At 41.3% G+C, this 9,111-nt stretch overlaps 1 pseudogene; it reads left to right on the top strand.

Annotated features, from left to right (window-relative positions):
• The first annotated feature begins 201 nt into the window (after positions 1 to 201).
• The window catches only part of LOC105456505, a 74,074-nt pseudogene continuing 65,164 nt past the window's right edge, over positions 202 to 9,111 (top strand).

Here is a 9,111-nt window from a genome sequence, read left to right as displayed (position 1 = left end):
ACGCACACATGCTCCCGGTGTCGAGGGTGAGAAAGGACGCGAGGGGAACGCTGAGTTCTCGATGGACCACCAGGATCCACATCCCCACGGCGACGTCTCGCGCGCAGGGGTTGCCCAGAACGGTGGGGGAACGTCAGGGGAAACGTTAGAGGGGTGGGGGTGCTATATCAGGCCGGCGCGAGGGGGGGAGAGCTCAGTTCATCCAAGAGGAGCGTATCGGTCACGTAGTATCGGACACACAATCGTTGCACCCGGTGTCGACGGAGCGCATCCCTCGCATTCGCGGGATGCACACGCAGTTATCTTACGTCGCCGACACGAACGGGAAAGGAACGTTAGGAGAGAGACTCAGAGGTGTGTCACCGAGCGAGAGAGAGAGAGAAAAAGAGAGAGAGCAGAGGACTACGATGATGGGGAACGAACGAGAAGACCGGTAATCGTAAGTACCTTGCTGTGGTAGCTCGAGAAAAGGAGAGAACGGAGATTGCCTCCACCGGCGGACGACGGACATGGACGTGCCTCCGTTATCGTCGCGAGCTGTCCCTTTCCGAATGGGAAGGAAATGGCGAGGAAACGTGCGTATTATCGATCGACTGATCGAACGAGCGGAGCCGCGTCGCTGGACCGTGCGATTTAGTGTTTGCCGAGAGTCGCGCGTTGTGTCTGAGGGTTGTGACGTTAACCGGCGTCCGGGCAACGCGGTGCCGACGAGTCACTCGTTTTCCGGTGTTCCTCAGTGGTGGCGCGTGGTGTCGGTTAGAATTTTTCGTCAGACATAAAACTCTTTCTCTCCCTCTCTCTTTTCTGTCTCTCTCTTTATCTGCGCCTCGCTCTCGCTCAGTATTCACATCTCCTGCCTCTTTAGCTCTCTTGCTTTGCTCCCCTGCACCTTCGCGTGGCACATCTTTCTTTTTGTACTCTCGCCCTAGTTACTATTTAATCGTACCTCGGCATGATGTAATCGTTCATTATGAATATGGTAATATCGTTCTTTCGTGGTTTAATATTCGCAAAAGCTCGCATCGCGCATGTGTTAAAATTCTTCCCTTTGTGCTCTCTCTTTCTCTCTCTCTCTCTCTCTCTCTCTCTCTCTCTCTCTTTCTTTCTCTCTCACTCTCTCTCTCTGTTACTATTTTTGCTACCCTGTCATTTTTTTCCATATGCTTATATATATGGAAAAACATGTATATGTATATACTGCACATATATTTTTATATATTGTTTTTGTATGTTGTTTATTATATTATTTGTAAATTCCTCGAAATATGACAGAATTTTCCTCTTGTTCACCTTTCTCTCTGTTGCTGGCGCGGCGATTCGATTGGACGAGCGGCTCTCTTCGCGAGGAGCCCGAGATTACTCGCGAAATTCGATTTCATTGGGAAACCGCCGCGCCGCGGGGGAGCCGCGTCGCCGGCAGTCGCCCCCTTCCCCTTCCCTGCCTCGTCCACGTTTACGTCGGTACAGATTAATTAAGCGATCGATGCTTCTGGAACACGTGAAATTTGCATTAGCCGGCGAGCGAGAGGCGCGTTTGATCCGCCGCACAGAAGGGGCGAGGGGACGGAACGTAGGTAGATCGAGAGGATTGCCGGAGGCAAGGGGGGAACGCTTGCATATTTCAAACTTTTCCCCTGTATTCTTTTGAAATTCGCGAGTAAGCACTCGCGTATCGTAATCGGGCAAGTATTCCCGAGAAAAATGTCTAATCAATTAAATTTCAATGCGATCAGAAAGAATGACGGACATAAAAGCATTTATTTTATACTTCTTGTTTTTATTTCTTTTTAATGAGAAATAATTTTTTCGGGGTTATAAAATTTTCTAGTTATATCTCCAATATGTGGATATATATAAATGCGGTTTACTTTTATCGCATTATATTTCTATTAAGCTACTAACTATTAACTAACTAAGCTTATTAATAATCAGCTCGGGTATCAATGTTATTATTATGTTGATCTCTCAGATAGAATTACCTTCGCTATAAATAATGGCCATAAACTGTGCTAGATTTAAATGCAATTCAAAAACCATAAAGAGATTAACGATGTACAATTTATCATAATGAAGCATCCGAAAGTTTCGAATTCATTCGATTATCCGACTATATATGGCAGGTAAGATGTATCGCACTGATTTTTAAATAAAATTTAAGATATAATAATCGTAAGAAAAGAAGTTTTACAATCAGCAATACTAAATGAATAGATAGATTTTGTTGTGCTCTTTGTAAATTATTTTATAGATTATAAATTCAAACTTATATTTCAAAAAATACAAACGCGTCTACATATACACATATGATATCTTATTGTTAGTAATGTTATTCGGTTATATGTATTTTCATTTAAATAATTGAACTCTCTTGATGCGTTCGCTGCTACAGAAATATATTTGTAATATCAGTATCGATATCGAATAAACTGAAGTGGATCGCGAGATGGATCGCGAACGCGTCATTACGTTCTTTCAACGTTGTAAATTTACGAAACCGTTGCGCGAGGGTGAGACGGAATTAACAGCAGCGAGAGATTAACGATTATACTCTTAATCGAGTTAAATACCTGTACATGTGGCGGCCTTTGTAAGGGATCCTTTATGCGCATTGTACGTATACACGTTCTCGGTGGATGGATAAACTTCAGCGAATACAATCGCGCGGTAAAACGAGCGAGACGAAATCGATTCACTGCTTTGAAGATCACGCTTCGGTGGGTCTCGCGTCAAAAACGCGCGCACGTTGTCTCCCTGATGTATACCTTCGCAAATGGATATCGCGCGATCGTATTTATTTTTCGCGCGAGTTCTTTGATCTAAGGTACGAGAGGTAACTTGAGGTATGAAAGGTATAACTACGTAGCCGGAGTACACAGCGCTGTACTCGCGTGACATTATATGTGAGACGACGTCTCATCGTTGTCGACGGATATAACGAAAGTTTCGATAAACAGTAGCAAGGATACGGAGGAGAGAGAGGAGTAAAAATATTCCGCGAGAAACAAAAATTCGGAGAGAGCATCCGTTTTTTTTTTTTTTTTAACTAATTTCTCTTTAATTTCAATTGACCCGTTTAACCGCAGTTTTCAGTTATTTTCGAACGTTGAAACATTTGTAATAAGCATGTCACGGGAACGTAATCCCACGCGAAATTTAACGCCGCGCGAGAGATACATATTTATTTTTCGGTGCGTCCGTTCAAAAACCAGAATAATCCCGTACGTACGGCCGTAACGTTTTAGCGGTGGCGAGATACATCGCGATACATGCGATGCACCAGTCCCTCCCCGAAGTCGCGTTAAGTACTCGCGGCACACATTACTCCGCCCGGTAAAATTAATTCAGACCGGTTTGGGGCTGAAAGTTTTCTGGGCTCGAGTCGCCGTGAATGCGCCGCGTAGCAAATCGCATTTACATGATATTTTCCGGCATAATTTACATGTTTGAGTCTGACCGCGGGGATTCTGCCACTCTCACAGCGTCACCTTCTGCTCCCCCCCCCCCCGCCCCTCCTCCCTTTCCTCCCTCCTCCCCTTTTATTTTTATTTACACGCTCTTTTGGCCGGCACGCTCGCAAATTTGCAGGTCGCGTTCTCGCAAGGGTAGTGGCTTAACCGGGAAGTATCTCATCGCGCAGAGTCACGCTGAAGTCCACTTTAATCCTGTTAACCTATCAACACACTCAAAGCCCTCTTTTACGTCGCGCGCGAAGATATCTTCGCGTTTGCAATCCCATTAAATCCCTTCATCTGGCAGCTCACGGAATGCACTGACTTTAATGGCGAGGAGATAATCTTTCTCCTTCTCCCCCCCCCCCACCCCACCGGTTCCTCTTCTAACGAGTAACATAATGTATCATTTCGCTGATTTAAGCAAAACTTTGTTAGTAATTGAGTACAAGTTCGCGCAAGTCGGAAATACCAAGCGCGCGATCGTCTTCTGAGTGACGAATGCTATTACTGATACTGATTCCATTATTGCAATTCAACTATAAGACACTAAGAGTAGTAGTGTAGTAAGAGCTTTTCTATATAAAATGATGTTTTTAATACTCACTTTTCAAAGATATACTATTCGCAAAGACGAAAAGAAGATAATTATGGTAATTAGAAAAAATATAAAATGTAATTCGAGCAAGGTTTAAGAATTTTTAAAGCATCGTTACGTTAAGTAGAACGTGGATAATTATTCTCTCTACCTCAGGCAAATAATTATTATCTACCGTCGTAAATAATGCGCGAAATAACATTTTGGATGGCTAGAATTTTCAGTCAATTTTTCGGAGATAATAGAGGAGGAACATTCGTGGCTGTGAAAGAATCGAGAAAAAAATAGGACGCAGCTTCGTTTTTCTCCCTCATGTTTTTCCCTTCTCTCTCTCTCTCTCTCTCTCTCTCTCTTTCTTTCTCTCTCTCAATATACCGTTCTAAGGACAGACATGAGCCACGTCGCATCCGTTTGCGAACGCGCTTGAATCACTGTCGCGCAACGCAAAAGGAAAAGTGGATGAAAGGTATCAAACGCGGCGGCAAGTTTTCATTTCGCCGTGCCGTCACAATGCGATTGAATCGATGCGGTCGGGGATACAGGCTGTCGCCGGCATGGTGTGAATATTTAATGAACGTTGCCGTTAATGAGGCTCGGCCATATTAGTATTAATTAACGCCGGGAAGCTCGGCGTTTCATCGCGCGCGCCCGAATAAAAACACTAAATTAAAATAGACAAAGAGGATGGGCGATGTACCCGATCATCAGCTATTTACCGCCAATTTACGGGTGCAAATGCACGGATTCGTTTATATTTGCCGGATCAAATTACGCGACTATGAATTTAAGTATAAATTCTGATCGAGATGTAATGTTGCGTCGTCGTATCGTTATGTTTAACAATCTTTACATGAAATCTATTATTATTAAATTAAAATCTGTTTAAATATATATTTGGTATTTTTCTTATTTTGATGATAAACTACATTAATTATCAATCGGTATAATATTTTCGATGAAATAACGCTTATTTTACACCTCTACAAATAACAGATATGTAAACGGCAGATTGGTGAATAGATTGTACATACTTCCAATACAAAGACATGCTATCAATCTCTTCTTTGTCAGGTGATTCCATCGTTTCTTCGAGAAGTTCAAATGAACTTCATCGCGTCCTGTACATTTGATCGGCGCGGTGCGTCGGAATTCTTTGCCGAATTCCGTAAACTCGATACTGGAATTGTTCACTGTCTGCGGTGTTTTCTCGAAAACATGTGATGCATGATCAAGTTTTAGCCTGATTTTTTTATCTACATGTTGCAAAATTTGTTGTGATTTCTATTTATAGTATGTCTAAACTATGTAACTTATAATCAACTTTTTATTTTTGTGTAATCATAGATTAAAAAATATATTTTATATATATTATATGTTTAAATTACATTAGCCTCCGGACGTCTATTTTAATTTATGAATATGTATAAATAAAAAATTAATTACAAGTTACATTGTTTAGCCAGATTATAAATATTGTAGAAATGGCCACAAATATTGCAATAGATAAAAAATTATATATATATATGTATATATATAATTATTTTTGTATCACATAAAACTATAAATAGAATTTTAATATAAACTGCAGATCATCATAGTGAGCTTTTTGACATTGATAATTTTAACTAACACGCTTTTTATATAAATTGATAGATTTTGCGGCGTTAAATTAATAAATAGGAGTATGTATGAAAATGTTATTCAACGTGAAAAGGATAATTTATCAAATAATGTATGTCAGGTGTATTGTCGTCATTATCATGCATTGGTGTGCGTCTAGCCTATATTCAGCAGTTTTCCGATCGGTTTCGAGTCGCACAATCGATTGCCTCGTTCCATTGCGACGGGTTAATGAGTAACGAATAGTGAATCCCCCTGCCGCGCGTTCGCGTTTTGCGCGAAAATTAGAACGCGTATTGTTCGAAAGGCTGCGGAAGCAGAATGCACCGGAAAGAAATTAGGCGCGTCGTGCAGGAAGATCATTACGATATCGTCGTCGCTCTCAGTGGACGGATAGAATAGAGGAAGAGAGAGTTCGATTAGTGCCGACACTAAGCGTTCCTGCATCGGTCGGTTTTAGACTGCGTGCACATTCAATCTACATATTTCTCTTGCAAACTTTTTACATTCTCTTTTTTCACTCATTCTCTCTCTTTCTATCTTTCTCTCTAACTTACGAAGATTTAATAACTTTAAGTCTAATAATTTTAAATAAAAAGTAGAGAAATAGAAAAACAATTAGGGAAGGCAAATACATATCTTGAAATAGAATAGATATTTAAATTGAGTTTTAAAATTTCAATTTCAATTTGATATATACACATACATTATTTTTTAATTCTACAATCACACGGATCATTGCTTGCAGGCTTGCCCGTGTGCATGTGCCCTTAGACCCGATCGTTTGCATTTCGCGCTGTTGCGCAACGAAGACAGAGAGAAGCATAGTGGGCAATAGAGAGACGTATGTATAGGGTGTTTCAGAGATTGTGCATTTTCTTTAGATAAATTCTCGAAATAAATATGAGTATCATCCGCTTCTGTGTAGGGGACTAAGGAAAATTACAAACGAATGAAAACGATTATAATTTATAATGCATATAAGTAAAAGTTTATGTTTACATTTAATTCTAATTAATTTCCAGTTTTTAACAAAGGCTGATCATACGACATTATTGTCGAAACGTTTATAGCTTCGAAAATTTAAAGAAAAAAGAAAGTCCCACTAAAGAAAGATCAGACTTTCTATCAAGAGAGAAATGTGACTTCGATTTCGGGAAATTTATAGACGAGGGTTGATCCTCGATTTTGGGACATCCTGTACACGATACCCGATGCTCTCGCAGGCAGAGGAATAGAGAACGGAGCCCGAGGCCATCGCTAACGACGCCATTGTCAGCGGCGTGGCTATTGTGCGAGGCGTCCTGTACGAAGCGCCAACTCCTGGCCAGGATCGGGTGGATGCCTGTGTGGCTCGGTATATATTTCAGAGGCGAATAAAACAAATCATTCGGCGGTGACGACGCAACGGGACGCGATGCGCGATCGATCCGTGTGAAAATCCGTCGGGAAAAGGCACCCGCGGTGATAGCTCGCTTATAGCAACAGCTAAGCGTCTGATTTACGATGAGCTCGCGAACGCGGCTTGTATATTTTGCAACTTAAAGACGAACGCGATGACGACAGATAACATTTCGGGAATACTGAACTGTGAACGATTTGTTGACAACGTGAAACTTCTCCCCCAAGTCTTTATTCAAATGGAAATGTAGTCTGAATTTTTCATAAATTATCTCTATGTGAAACTTTAGATGTTCCTTGAATTTCAAACTTACCTATTTTTAAAGTAAAAGTATATGCAATTTGGTATAAAGAGAGACTAATATTTGTGGAAAGAGATAAAGAGAGAAAGAGAAAGAGAGAGAGAGAGAAAGAGAGGGAGAGAACTATAGAAAAATTGAAAGCCAATAAAATTTCACAAAAAATTGAACAATATTATTTTTGAGAATTGATGCTATTTTAATAGTTATTCAAAAGTTACGTTTTGCGTTTTAATATATATTCTCCAATACGAAGTCGTTAGTTTCCATCGATATAGGCAACATTTGAACCCGATTATCCAGGCCAAAAAGATGCCCGGGGAGCTTTGGCAAGCTCTTCTCGTCACCTCCGAAGGTATTAAACGGAACAACAAGACCGGGCTGTCCCGATATCCTTCCGCATTACCACCCCTCAGACTTCTTCCCCCTCAAATCGTCACATTGTGCCTTGCACGACGAATTCCAGTATCCCCGTTGTGTCCGTAAAACAGCCACTTTTCCATCTGGTACTCTCCGAGTACCCTCGAGCGCTCTCTTGTTCGATCTCGAAGTGCCGTTCCTATACCTTTCCACTCCTTTTTCTCCATTCTCTTTCTCCGATCGTCTCGAACTGTACAGGCCCGGTATTCTATTTCTCTCTCTCCCTCTCTCTCTCTCACACACTCTCTCACACTCTCTTTTCCCTTTCGCTCACCCCGCGCGCTATATCCCCATTATTTTTTCCTTATTCCATCGCCTGGACATCACCATTTCCCCACGTGGCGAAGACGTTCCACGGGGAAGAGGCGTTCGATTGAATATCGATTACGCTCGATTTGAAACGCGCGTAATGAGGGAGGCTGATCGCGTCAGTCCTGCGTGCGCTACGACGTGAGCACGGAAAAAACAGTTAATAGTACGAGGAAGATGGGTTGGGGTAGAGGGAGGTGGGGGGGGAGGTGACGGAAGGGATATCGAACTAACCGCAAAGAGCTTTCCGATACGCTGGGGTACGATACGACGACGAGAATGAGCGAGCGTATGGTCGAGTGGAGAAAGCAATTTGCTAGTTGTAAATCGGTTACACGGAACACTGTGCTTTCGACAGTGAACTTTTCCTCGACAGATTATGACAATTGCTGTTTGTATCAGGCCTCCATCTGAGAGGAACATAAGTTTCGATCGTTCGTTGATAAATGTCGCAATAATTTCGTGAGTAAATGCGACGAGGCGCAACACTTCAATTATATTAAATAGTTTGGTTTTTTATTATTTGCTTTTGTATGTCTGAATGAAATTCTTTTCTTAGTATATATGTATGTGAATCACTGAGTAATTATACTTAGTAATTATGTAAAGACTAAATTAAGAAATATATTTTAAAAAAAATGGTAATACACCTTTTCAGTATTCATGTATAGCTTAAGTTGTATTCACCAACATTTTTCTCTTTGACGCAGAACCGTAGAGGATTATTTAGAATCCTCTTCTACAGCGTTTAGAGATCATTAAGACCGGTAGATTAACATTATGAAATAATTAAAAGATGAAAGAGAAAACGAGAGACGTTTCTCTTTCTCCCATTCAAGATGGAAAACGACGATTTATGCTCGATAAGGGTGGCGATCGGATTGTCGTAATTCGATCGAAATATATCAAAGGGTTAATTGAACATAAAGTCATCAGGGTGAGAATGGGCACAGCAGCGATTTTATTCGACCGCGGAGAGGCGAGCGCTTCAAAGCGCTTTTTTTCCGGGACCTCT

This window comes from Wasmannia auropunctata, unplaced genomic scaffold (assembly GCF_000956235.1).
Source record: "Wasmannia auropunctata unplaced genomic scaffold, wasmannia.A_1.0 LD335650.1, whole genome shotgun sequence".
NCBI classification, from domain to species: Eukaryota; Metazoa; Arthropoda; class Insecta; order Hymenoptera; family Formicidae; genus Wasmannia; species Wasmannia auropunctata.
Note: the sequence above shows the minus strand (reverse complement) of the source record. Positions and strands in the feature narration are given on the sequence as shown.